Below are 12,943 nucleotides of genomic sequence, written 5' to 3'. Positions count from 1 at the left end.
TTTGTGCAAGATGGGAACACATTTTAGTATTTTGAATGGAGAGTAGCAGTGGGAAGTGAAACAAGCCTGTAGATGGGCTTTCCTGACGTATTCGTCTGATGTACAGTATGCCGGTTTGAACAATGAGCTTGCGCGAATTAAGAATTTTATCCTGTTGGTAGCTGATCAGAATCTATGGTATGGAAAGTAAAGAGATTGTTATATAGACTTTTCACTCGCTCTGATGTTCCCCCCACTGCACAGACAACATGTTATATGTTTTATTTTTTACAATGGTTAGTGTTTGTGTTTATTATTGTTCTCTATTGAATGCCTGGTTAATGAACTGTACCCTTACTATATGCAATAAGCACTTTCTAAAGTGAAATATTGCAGTTTACACTTTTGTGATTAAAATGACTTTCGACAAATCTGTAATTGATCACTTGCTGATGAACTGAATAGTTGTGGTCTTATACAAAGCTACGGAACAATGTGTTGCTGTTTCTTTTAACGTGCTGTCAAAAACATTTCATTTATTTTATATGCATGTATTGTCTATGTTTTTCTTGGTGATGCTGTTCAAGGTATTTCAGCTTTGCATCTGAATAAAAAGACCCTGATCAATTATTATCTCATACTGTTCTGTGCTTTATTGCACTTAACTTGCGCAGTCAGACTACATATTACAAATAATTCCTCTGTTCGTAGCCCCTCTCAGCGAGTGGGTATTACAGATACACTTTCAAACATGACATTCTAGTAAATGTGCTGGAATTGAAAAGCATAATACAAGATACAGTTGTTTTCTCTCTTTTTGAAATTCAGTATGTAGTGTGTGGGAACCAGGAAGTGTGAATTGTCGGTATTATAAATACCGACACCGCAAAGCTGCAGCAGAGCGAGGTAATTGGTGTACCTGTGTAGCTGTGTTCCAATGGTTCCCCCCTGTGACAAGATAAGCCAGTTGCACTATTGTTTTGCTCCCTCTGAATCTCTGTTGGTGAATGCAGTACTCTTGTGGTGTTCTGGTTTTATTTTATTGTTTATTAGTATATTGGAGGGCGAGTCGGCGGATATACTCTGGCTGTCAGTATTCCGGACTCTCCCGGGGTTTTTTTTTTTTTAATTTATTGAAGGAAGTGGAATGCTGCCAGCCACTGTTTCTGGTAGTTTCTTTCCATGTGTTTATATTTTGCACATTGCTTTTGTAATTATTGTCCCCTTCCTTTTAGTTGTGTATATGCAAGGTTTTATTTATCTTTATAATTTTAATAGTACCGTGCAGCATTTCGCTAGCTTATGATGTGTGTGTCTGTAGGAGCTGCGAGGGAGAGCACTGCTCTGCCCCACAGAGCACTGAGTGTTCAGTCAAGTCAGGTGCTGGACTGTATTTTCCTTTTGAATTGTTCATTGTTATTAATTCTGGTGTGGTGATTTGTTTCATAGGTACACTTAATATATATTTACTTAATTATTCATGTGTTGTTTATTTTGTTTATTTAATCACAGATGTTGCTTGACTGTCCTTCTGGGCTTTGTTGGGTGGAACAGCCCAACATTATTTATCAATTGGATTGACATTTCTCTATCTCTCCTCTAGGTGTCACTGGGGACAATAAGCAAACATAATTATTTTTAGTGCAAGATACACGGTTAAGATTTTGTTTTTCTACTATTGCACTGCAGCAATTATTTATTTTAGGTTTTAAGAGGCATGACACTTTATTCCCATGGGTAGGTGGAAGTCGGCCTGCTAGAAAAGGGACTGAGCTACGGTACCCAAACTCAATGACCTGAACGGGAAACGGGGTGGCATCTGTGGATTGGAGGAGTGGATGAGCTCGTTAACCAAGGGGTCATGAAGGGGTCACTTTTCACCCCAGCATTTCACAGAGTACTGTAATCACCACTAGAACTTAAATTCACTCACTGTCTTGTGTTTGTTTGTTTCGTGTTTAGTGTGGGTGTGTATAAAACCTGGACTTTTGGTTGCGGGTTAAACCCGGAGATTACAGTTACGAGTGATACATGCTGCTGTATCACTCCAGCATTTATTATTTACAGGTGTTTGCCTTAGGGCTCTGGACATTTGTTATTATTATCATTAAACACCCCTGAAAGTAATTGTCTGGGTGTTTTGTACCTGCACTACACTGCACTCACCTGAATCCGCTCACCACTTTGCCACAGAGGGAGTACCCAAATATTACTGGTATATAGATAAGGTTATTGGAGATTCTATTCCTTGTAAAACTATAGGCAGAGTAATTTTGACACCGACCTGGTCAGTTGAGTAGAAGAATTTTGGAGACTGGAAATTGGTTTGTATGCTGCAGTGCTGAATTATTCTCTTTTTTTTGGTATAAAGGGAAAGATAGGAAACAGTGTTTGGGCTCTTCTAACGTGGACGCAGAGATGCTAAGATGACGGAGATGGAGCAATTGAGGGAGCAGTTGCAGGAGTTGCAGGCAGCTCATGACACCCTGGCTGCAGCTATACCAGGAGAAAGTCTTGCGGCAACCAAAAAAGTAGTGTATTTACCATGGGAACGGAGGTGCTCCAAGTTCCAAGGGAACACCGTGACCGGTGGGCTGTCTTTTGATGATTGGGTGGAGGAAGCACAAACTAGCATTCGGGCCCGACATACTGTATGTCTAAATTAGATCAGGTGATGTTTTTATACGACCTTTTAGAAGGTGAGGCTAGGAATGAGATAAAATACCGACCCAAGGAAGAGAGGGAGGATCCTGGGAAAGTATTTCAAATATTGATTGAGTTATATGGCTGTTCCCAGTCCTATGTGGATTTATAGAAGGAGTCTTTTTAGCGAAGGCAGAACGAGGGAGAGTACTCCCATGCATTAATGTCCTTACTAGAAATGGTTTTGCGGAGTAATTCTAACAGTATTCCAAACTCAGAGATTGTGTTACCAAGTCACAGAGAATGTGCAAGACCGTATGTTGTGCTGGGAGTTAACCCTTTGCAGTCCATTTATTCAGTGCTTGTCAGCCGCGTCAGGTCCAATTTATTTTCACACACGCTGTTTGTTTTACACGCACTGTATAAAATATTTTTTTTCAGAGTAAAACAGGTTTAAAAGGCCCTGGATGCAGAAGCAGCTACCTCCTTTGTTATGTGGCAGTCTGAGTATGTGTATTGAATACATGCAACTTAATGCCCGGACCAGGAAGGATGCATACCCCCTATCACGTATCAAAGAATCCTTGGATGCCCTCTCGGGCGCCCATTGGTTCTTCATCCTTGATTTAGCAAGTGGATATAAGTTCCAGTAGCAGAACATGATCGGCATAAAATGGCATTTTGTACCCCTTTTGGTCTGTTTGAGTTTAACAGGATGCCCTTCGGACCCTGTAATGTCCCTGGCACATTCCAGTGACTAATGGAATGACTGTTTGCAGATTAGAGCTGCCAGTTCCTCCTCTTATAACTGGATGATGTGGTTGTGTTTTCCTCCACTGTGGAACAGCACCTGGGAAGTCTAGAAATGGTCCTTAGTTGCCTCCAACATCAAGGGTTTTAAGGCTAATCTCAGTAAGTACTGTTTCTTCCATACAGAAATATCTGAGGCATTTGGTTTCCCATGAGGGTGTATCTACTGACCCTGAGATTACCGTCATTGCAGAATGGAAGCAGTCTATAAGTCTTGCTGAGCACTGGTCTTTCTTGGGATTCTGCACTTACTACCATAGGTTTGTTGAAGGATTTGCCAAGTTGGTGGCCCTTCCTTCACCAGGTAATGGCTGAGTTAGCAGGAACGGGAAAAAAGGGGCAGAGAGGCCCAGGGGTTACTACAGAGAGCATCTGGACTAAGGAGTGCAATACCTGTTTTCAGGCACTAAAAACTAAACTTGTTTCTTCTCCAATTTTGGATTATGCTGATTTTTCTAAACCCTTTGTTTTGGAGACAGATGCTAACCTGTTGGGGTTTGAGACCAACAGAGTGGAAAATGGAGAACTAAAGCTCCATGAAACTGAAGCTATTCACCCTCAAATGGGCCATGACGAAAAAGTTCAGAGAGTATTTGCTCGGGCAGCATTACCTGTTATACACTGATAATAATCCTTTCCATTATTTGCAGACTGCCAAGCTGGGGACATGTGACAGAGATCGAATGGTGCTTGGTGTTAAATCTCCCTCCCAACCTATGAGGGCACTTGGTAAAGGGAACAGAATACCAAAAGGCATGACACTTTATTCCTGTGGGTAGGTGGAAGTCAGCTGGCTAGAAAAGGGACTGATCTACGGTACCCAAACTCAATGACCCGAACAGAAAAATTGCGTGGCATTCGCGGATTGGAGAAGAGCATGCGCTCGTTAACCAAGGGATCATGAGGGAGGATATAAAATAGGGGCGAGCAAAGTAATATGTTCCTTTGTAAATGGTTGGATTTGACCTTGAAGGAGCAAAACGTATTGCTGAAAACCGTGAGTGTTTGTTTTGTGTTTGCTAGTGTCGGCTGTAACTGTTGTTTGTTTCAATAGACTCCCAGTAACACGATCCAAAGCTATAGCACAAGCCAGCATCAACCCGGACATCACTTTCACCCCTGTATTTCATGGAGTACTGTAATTACACCACTAGCACCTAATTTCACGCACTGTCTTGTGTTTGTGTTTTGTGTTTGGTGTGGGTGTGTGTAAAACCTGGACTTTTGGTTATGGGTCAAAACCCAAGGATTACAGTTATGGTTGCTTTGGCTGGAGCGGTTGTGGGATCACAACTGCCCCTTATTCTATGAGAATCTCATTCTAGACTTCAAGATCAGGACATGAGGACGGGGGAAGCAAGTCAGCACACCATACAGGCCCGGGACCCTGTGATTGGGCGTTTCTGTGATTTTTGGAGACTGGGTTATGGACCAGACCTCGCCGTGAGAACACAGCTGTTGAAGCCACTGTTGGAACTTGTGCGTCAATGGGAACGGATGGCCATCAAGGGGTGGACCGAACTATGCACCTGGTCCAGCAGAGGGTATTTTGGCCAGGTATGGGGAGGGATGTTCAGCACTGGTGTGAACAACGTAATCGATGCACATTGTCCAAGAATCTTCAACCAAAGATCCAAACCTTCATGAGGAATTTACTTGCCTCAAGGCCCCTAGAAGTTTTGGCCATCAACTTTACTGTATTGGAGCCCTCCAGTGATGATAGGGAAAATGTTTTAGCAATGATGAATGTGTTGTTAAAGTATACACAGGCAGTGCCAACTTGGGATCAACGAGCTAGTACTTTGGCCAAAGTACTAGTCCAGGAATGTTTTTTTTATCATTTTGGAGTGCCTGAGAGAATTCACTCAGATCAAAGAAGAAACTTTGAAAGCACCTTTATTCTGTTGCTCCTGTGGATGGAACTGGGATGGTTCGGAATGCCCATCGAGGTGAGTTAAGACCACTTCATGCCAATGTTGTTGAAGTAATATCACCTGCTGTAGACCTAGATTTTGACCTGTTCCCCTCAGTTTCCCACTGCAGGAGAAAATACATCATCAGAGGATGGGAAGAGTGTGGTGAGGAGCGGATTCCCGGTACCTCAGGAGCCCCCTATTTGACCGCATGAGGAAGATGAACTGGAACAGCTGTCCCTAGTGGTGGATGAGGAGCTGCCCCCAGTTGTGGAAGAGGCCTTCGATGGACCATATGGAGTACTGCGGGTCATCATTCTAATCCCCACAACCTTCTTAGGTCTGTAGTCCAGCACGCTGAAGACGTTCCAGGTCCAGCAATAAGGGCTGTGAATCTCATTAGGCCAGGCACCAACAGTTGCACAATCAAGTTGCTGCCTGGTATTTCTGGCAGTGGTTGTTAAAGTGTTGGAAACGGGGGCGTCGACACAAAATAGGGGGGTTAGAATGTAGCGGTGTGACCGTAGGAACCAGGAAGTGTGAACTGCCGGCATTATAAATACCAGCACTGCAAAGGTGCAGCAGAGAGAGATAATTGGTCTTCCTGTGTACCTCTGTTCCTACGTACTTGTGTTTTGGTGTTCCTGTGTTCCCATGGTTCCCCCTGTGATGAGGTAAGCCGGTTCCACTATTGTTTTTCTCCCTCTCGATCTCTGTTGATGAATGCAGTACTCTTGTGGTGTTCTGGTTTTATTTTATTGTTTATTGGTATATTATAGAGTTGGTGGATATACTCTGGCTGTCAATATTCCAGACTCTCCTGAGGTAAAGGAAACAGTGTTTTAATGTAATTTCTGTGTTAAATCTCTGTTGTGGCGGTGTGGCGTAACCAGGTTTATTTTTTTATTGTAGGAAGTGGAACGCTGCCAGCCACTGTTTCTGGTAGTTTCTTGCCCTGTGTTCAGCTACCTGGACAGTTGAGAAGAGGAGGTCGTGGCCGCCACAAGTATAAAAATGTTTTTAAGGTTTTCCCAATTGGCAGGCAATATTTTTTCAATGTTATAATTTAATTTATAAGAACATAAGAAAATGTATGAACGAGAGGAGTTCATTTGGCCCATCTATGCTTCTCTGCTTTATAGTAAGTGATTAATCACAAAACAATGTCAAGCTGGGTCTTAACTGAGCCAGGTGACTTGGAAACCCATTTCAGAGACACATCTCTGTGTGAAGTGTCTCCTCCCTCTGAATTGTATTGCTTTTACAGTATCATTTCGTGTTCTAAAGGGGGGTTTAAAAGAAACTGAATACATGTATTGCTTTTGCAGTAATCATTTCCTGCTTTAAAATGAGTTTTTAGATATTATTTTTGCTTGTGAATATGACAAGGAGAACATTTTACCCAGAAAAGAATGTAGTTTATTTATTCCTCTCACTAAATTGTCTTTAAAATCTTCAAAAAAATAAGTAAAAAACAAATCAGCATCCAAAAAATGTCTACTTCAGGAGACAGAATTAGCAGTTTCCATGACAACAATCATGGATATGTGCGTTTTAACATACCAGTACAGGGTTTGTTTCAATAACATTTGCAATCTCTTTACATTTGTGTAGTTTATGTTATGGTCACTTCTTGTAATTGTGGACCTGGGTTTTGATATTTATTGTTTCTGTATTCAGCCCTGACCTTCAGCAATTACTCTAACACTGTGGTTACTTACCAGAATGTCGTCATGGATTCAGACGGGCTTGGAACCATTCCGTGCATGAGCACAACACATTCATTTAATACACCTCTCAAGAAGAGAAGCGTGAAACACCGGCTGCTTCAGATTAATAATAAGACAAAGATTAGTTATACAAATGGTTAAAAAACAAAAGTTAAATAACAAAAATAGACAAATATACAATTGACTGTAGTGGTGATTTCAAACAGATGTGCCATTACCTTTTCTTAATGTTGTATGGTTCCTTGTCCTATTAGATACAGAACAATAAAATCAGAATTGGCAAGCTGTCTTTTGCATGCTGCAATTTAATATATGCATTGCTTTTTCAGCCTACTAAAACACTTGACTTAAAGCTGCACTGTCCCTCAGTAACGCCAGTTGGACAGTAACATATAATTCCTTGGTGTCTGACTACTACGTAATGTCATAGTTAAGTATTCTTCCATGGTTATAACCTTCTTGTGCAATCTGCTTTGAAAGCATATCTTGGTTGCAGTCCAGATTTGCATTCCTCAAAGGTTTTAGCTGCAAGGACATACGTTTTCTCTCCCCCTTTGACAACGAACAATGATTTAACTAAATTAATAAATGATTTTATAATTTTTAATATATTATATATATATATATATATATATATATATATGATATCTATATATATATATATATATATATATATATATACCCTAATTTTTTACATGGGAACATGCATTGGATTTGTTTGAACTAAAATTTACATTCCAGTCTCTTGTTGCCTAGTAACTGAATCACAATATTTTTTTAGCCATTCTCTTTTGTCTTTATATCTGTCACTTCTTGTTGTTCCCTGCCAAATGCTGAAACTGGGCCCTTTCAGAATTGACTGATGTGGTGCCCTGGGTTTAGAGCCTGGAAAGACACAACTGTACAAATGGTTTTAGAACATGATGAATTTGGATATCAACACATCATGTCACATGTTGAGCACATAAACTCGGCTGGGATACTGTTGTTAATAGGTAACCCCATGATTGGGCACTAAATGAGTAATTTAACTTGGCAGAGCACCAAAACTTCTGCTGGAGGGGGCAATGAAGAAGTTTCTGACTGATTGGTCTAGTACAGCGGTCCTCAAAGTAATTTGGGCACGGGCATAAATTGATCTTACTTGGCTGTTCGTGGGCACGCTGACTATTGCATAGGTTCTTGTCTTATCTTATCTTACCATGCTTCACAGTAGGGATGGTGTTCTTTGGTTGGTGCGCTGTGTTGGGTTTGTGCCAAACATAACGCTTTGCATTTAGGCCAAAATGTTCCATTTTAGTTTTGTCAGACCACAAAACTTTTTGCCACATGGGTACATAATCTCCTACGTGTTTTATTGCATGCTTCAAACTGGATTCAAGGTGGGCTTTCTTGAGTAATGGTTTCCTTCTTGCCACCCTACCATACAAGCCAGATTTGTGGAGTGCTTGGGATATTGTTGTCACATGCACACTTTGACCAGTCTTGGCCATAAAAGTCTATAGCTCTTGCAAAGTTGTCATTGGCCTCTTGGTAGCCTCTCTGATCAGTCTCCTTCTTGCTCGGTCATCCAGTTTGGAGGGACGGCCTGATCTAGGAAGGGACTTGGTGGTGCCATACACCTTACACTTCTTAATAATCATCTTGACCGTGCTCCAAAGGATATTCAAGGCCTTTGATATTTTTTTTTATACCCATCCCCTGATCTGTGCCTTTCAACAACTTTGTCCAGGAGTTCTTTTGAAAGAGCCTTGGTGCTCATGGTTGAGTTTTTGCTTTAAAATGCACTACCCAGCAGAAGGAATCTACAGAAACTGCTGAATTTATCCTGAAATCATGTGAATCACTACAATTTAACAGAGGTGGAGGCCACTTAACTTGGTGTGTGAATTTGAAGGTGATTGGTTACACCTAAGCTAATTTAGGATTGCTATTACAAGGGGGGGGGTGGACACTTATCCACCCAAGCTATTTCAGTTTTTAATTTTTAATTAATTTTCTACAAATTTCTAGAATATTTTTTTTCACTTGGAAGTTGTGGGTTAGGATGTGTAGATAAATGAAAAAAAAAAAAAAAATTAATGCATTTTAATTCCAGACTATAAGGCAACAAAAGGTGAACATTTTGAAAGGGGGTGTAGACTTTCTATAGACACTGTATATATATATATATATATATATATATATATATATATATATATATATATATATATATATATATATAGCTTGACAGATATGTTCACTCAATGAATTAAACAAACATGCTCCTACTACTTACAGTTGCAGTAAGTTGCCCCTCTGCAAGGTATATATCTATATATACTGAAGCACAATGAAAATGCAGTAGTCTAAGTTTTACATCAATAGCTCATTGGGCGTATGAATAATGTTATTTATGGTGGGGGATCGAGGGGGGGGGGTGATGCTGGGATGCCAGAATCACTGTTGAGCCCTCTTGAGGTGTCGTGTGATTTCATAAAAACGCCAGGCTGCTGCTCAATGTTTGGTATTTCAGTTGAGTTAAAGTTGCCAAAGTTACTTGATTAAGAGTCTGTATAAATAGCCATTCAAAAATACATGATTATAATTAACACAAGAATAGCTAAAGATAAAGATTGAAGGCGGCCTGACATTCTGCTTCAACAATCAGCAGACTAGTCCAGAGAAACCAAGAAACTGCCTCTGTGAGGGAAAGGCCATGTCCTGGAAGGCAGAAAGGGTTACCACACTGGCCCAGGACCGTTATGCTGACTGTTGCATTGTTCATGCCAATCGGTGGGGTGGTCGAAGTGTGATAATGTAGAGGAATCTCCTTTAACACAAGAATGCCTTCGGTGAAGTGTGGCATGGTGCCCCTCCTTATGCATATTTTTGTGTTTTATGTTGTATGTGGCATGTTGTTGTTGGTGTGGATATATTGGTGCACGGGGTATAAATTGGGCTATGTAGTATGAGTGTTGTTAAAATGTATATTTGTATTTAGGCACGGGGATTGCACAATCACTTCATTTTAGGCAACCTGGCATTTACAAGCTCCCCCAGAGGTGCCATGTTGATGCTGTGCTTGGAGCGGATTCCTGATTGGCACAGCCCATTACAGCACAGAGCTCCTGTGCTCAAGTGATCCACCAGCGAACCTCCCAGTAGCTGGGATTACAGGCACACAAACCATGGCGTCCGGCATTGACATGGCATATCTGGGGGAGCTTTTGCCAGGTTGCCAACGTGAAGTGATTGTGCAATCCCCATGCCTAAATATAAATATACATTTTAACAACACACCACATACAACATAAAACACAAAAATACGCACAAGGGTGGGGTGCCCTGCCACATGCAGATTAAGGGCAACCTTATTGCTCAGTGATACATTGACGAAGTCTTTGAGGCAACAGTTTTTCTGTTCCTGCAAGCTAATCTGGAAGTGTCGATTTTCCAGCAGGACAATACAAGACCACACAGTGCTTGGATTACAGTTGCACAACTTCAGGAAAACAATGTCGAGGTCTTGCCGTGGCCAGCTTTTTCTCCTGATCTGTGGGACCAAATCGCCAGTGCCATCCACAGGAAACAAGTATGACCAGCCAACCTTTGCCAACTGGATGCAGCTGCACAGGAAGAGTGGCAGAACATCTCACAGCAGTCTATCCAGAGGTTTATCAGGTCTATGCGTCAACTCAGCCAGGATTGTATTAATGCTGAGGGAGGTCATACCCAAAACAAACTTTGTAATGTTTTCATTTTGACAGTGTGTCACTTTCCATACTAAAAACTTATCATGATTCTTTAATTTGTATTTTTGTATTAATTTTTGTATTCAAATGTTCTGTGTTTTTGTTTGATGTTTAAAATATTTCATTAAATCCATTAGACCTGATTGTTGTGTTTCTTTTGTGCATCAGTGTGTGTGTGTGTGTGTGTGTGTGTGTGTGTGTGTGTGTGTGTGTTTGTGTGTGTTTGTATATATATATATATATATATATATATATATATATATATAAAACAACTAGAAATGATATTCAATATTGTGTTTGCGTTGAGCAGATAACAATAAGAATTGAGTGTATTTTCAACAAGGGAATAAAAGGTTAAGTACTGTTAAAACTAAAGAAATGGCATGTAGTGTCTGAGGACATTACAAATGAAAGTGCTTCAGTACACCTCGTGATGTAAAATTGTATCCAGCTCTAACAAAATACTACTGGGAAAGCTTCATTTCTTGAAATGAAACAGGACAAAAACAACTCAGAGGAGAGACAAGGAGGAACACTTGATTGCTTACATCTTGACTTTACATTAGAAGGTTATACAGCACATTTTGAAGGCAGACTCCTACCAATGCCAACAGATATTGTAATTATTTGATGTAAGCCTTAATAATCACATTTTGTTCTTTACACTCTAAGGATTTCAGAAACCACCAGACCTTCTAAAATACACCATGTACTGGACAATTTTCTTTTTCTGACTTAACACAAGGCAGATACAAGTTTTAAATATATTTTCCAGCTTTACATTCATGGAGAAATACCTTGTCTTTATCAAAGCTTTGATAAATTCAGTGAAACCCTTAGGATACAAGAAGAAGTAAATGAAAACAATATTGATCCCACATAATGTACTTTTAGCTGCCATTAGTTTTAGTGCAAGGAAATTGTGAGTATGCTGACAGACATCTTCCTCTGTAGGCTGAAAAGCTAGACTGTGAACTTTAATCATTTTACTTGGTAAATAATTTACAAGCTCTATGTTAGATTATCTGTTTCTATTTGTAGATGAATCCTATGTTTACTAACATCATTGCAGAGAAGGAGCGCCAGCGTGTTTTATTTAAATTGGAAATCTCAAAAGTCAGTCTGCTTTCTTTCGATTTCTGTTTAGTCAAACAACTTTGTTTCTTTCCTTAACCATAACTGAAGGAACTGATCATGTCACTTCAACCTCTATTTGTACCGTTGTCACAGGAAATAAGTTAGCGATGAAATAAGTTAGCGATGAAATAAGTTAGCGTTTGCCTTTTTGAGACTTTCTATGCATGTGCGAATTTTAAAACTTAAAGGCAAGGTTCTCTGGCGATTCATCGAAAATTGCAGGATGCCATTTGTATTTTTTTGAGAAACGAAAACAAGTTTTCCATTGCAGACAGACAGACAGTACAGACAGTAGGTGGAGCTGTAAATAACCACATTGTTAATATATTCTGCTGCATATTCATATCGGCATATGATTTTAAAACTGTTTCAAACAATGTTATTTCTTTAGTTCAAACCGAATTACTACTGAAATAAAAAAAAAAAGAATAAGCAAAAATATTGCCTTCAGACATATCTGTATAACATTCAGCATCTTCACCCTCCAAAATCCTCATCGCTGCTTGAAATTTCACTTTGAGCATCTAGTTTGTCACTGTAGTGTGCTGATGGATTGTGTCAAGAAGCCATTTTAGCCCTGCAGTTAGTTTACTCTGTCAGTAGTGATTCAGTTGAAAGGTTGTAAGCATTTTCCAGTGTACTTGATTTAAAAGTGATGATTGTTGACTTTGTAATGCCATCAGACCCTCTTAAATGACAAAAATGCTCAAATTAAGATTACAGGTACTGCCTATATCTGGAATGTTTAGACAGTTAAAGGATATTTTGGTGGTGAGCTTATAGACATTTTTAAATTGCTCAAATCTTGCCCATCATGACTGGAACTGATTTGAACAGGGAGAGACAACATTTATATACAACAAGGAAACATGCCACTCACATGATCAATGTGAGGGATAGCTTGTTTAAACAGTAAGTGTTATTTTTTGTCAACCCCCTCTGAATACTGCCGACATGCCTGTTAACCATATTCATATTAGCAAGGAAAGCAAATGCC

This window comes from Polyodon spathula, chromosome 3 (genome assembly GCF_017654505.1).
Source record: "Polyodon spathula isolate WHYD16114869_AA chromosome 3, ASM1765450v1, whole genome shotgun sequence".
Lineage (NCBI taxonomy): Eukaryota > Metazoa > Chordata > Actinopteri > Acipenseriformes > Polyodontidae > Polyodon > Polyodon spathula.
This window is presented reverse-complemented; position numbering follows the sequence as displayed.